The following is a 1,284-nucleotide window of genomic DNA, read 5'->3' on the forward strand; positions in this document are numbered from 1 at the left end:
GACTCCTGCAGAGAAAACTGTTTCCTCAGGTGAAATCGTCTCTGTTGGCTGTAAAGTGGCCAAAGCTGCTTCAATGTCTGCATGCAGCACTCCCTGTGTGTCCTGGTACCTTCAGAAACCTGGAGAGGCTCCTCAACTCCTCATTTATCGGACAAGAACACTTCAGTCAGGACGTCCAGCTAGGTTCAGTGGCAGTGGATCTGGCAGCGACTTCACCCTGACCATCAGTGGAGTCCAGGCTGAAGATTCAGGAGTTTACTACTGTCAGAGTTACAACTGGGGTGGTGGTAAAGACGTGTTCACACAGTGAGAGAGAGCCGTACAAAAACCTCCCTCCATTAAAGAGGAAGTAACAGCTTGATGAGACCTGGTAGTGTCAGAAGTAGTAGTAGTAGTAGTAGTAGTAGTAGTAGTAGTACTTTATTTAACAGGGACGATTACATTAACTCTTCTAGAGTTAGCAAAAATGCTAATTTTCACCTGTAGTCCCTGGACAGGAGAAGAGAAACATAAAGCAAGCAACAGTCAGATATTTAAAACAAAATCCAAATCTATACAAAAAAATAATGATAATAATACACATGAAATGAAATGGTTTGCTTTTCTGAGTGAGATTTTTAAGATAATTTTATAAGCCCCTTATCATTTTTTGCTTGTATGACAAATTTATATCTTGCTTTTCTACACATGTCTACACATCATCGTTGCTGAAATAAATAAATAATATAATTTTAAATAAGTCATGATGCATTGTAATGTATTACCATTACGTTTTGTTTTTAAATAGAGTTTATTTTAGATTTAGAGTAAGTCTGGGGGTCGACAGGTTTCCAGGTTAGATCTTTAATTTAATTTCATACTTTAACATCACTGCAGAGTTTTTTTCACTTTACTGAAATTGAACGGCTTGAATAGTCAAATTTCAAATTGAGAAATAAAAAATTTCCACCAAAAAGTGGCCTAATCCAACAAGCTGTATAACAGCAAAAATAATAATAATAATAATGATAATAATAATATAATAATGAACATTTCTTTTCCACAATTAAAATAGAATCACTTCAGTAGATGTCAGTTTTAGAAAATCAATTGATAAATACATTTTGTTTTTGAAATAAATTCCACATGTAAGAAAAATGATTAGAATAATAATATTACTCCTACAATTAGTATTACTACTACTAATACTAATAATAATAATGATAATAGCAGACCATGGTAGCAGTGGGTAGCGTAGTCTGTCCCAGCTGTCAGAGTCACTGAAGCAGAAGGAGGTTTTTGTTT

Source organism: Centroberyx affinis, unplaced genomic scaffold (assembly GCF_046629955.1).
Source record: "Centroberyx affinis isolate AG114_WGS23_722 - 3 ecotype Tasmania unplaced genomic scaffold, CSIRO-AGI_Caff_v1 ptg004416l_1, whole genome shotgun sequence".
NCBI classification, from domain to species: domain Eukaryota; kingdom Metazoa; phylum Chordata; class Actinopteri; order Beryciformes; family Berycidae; genus Centroberyx; species Centroberyx affinis.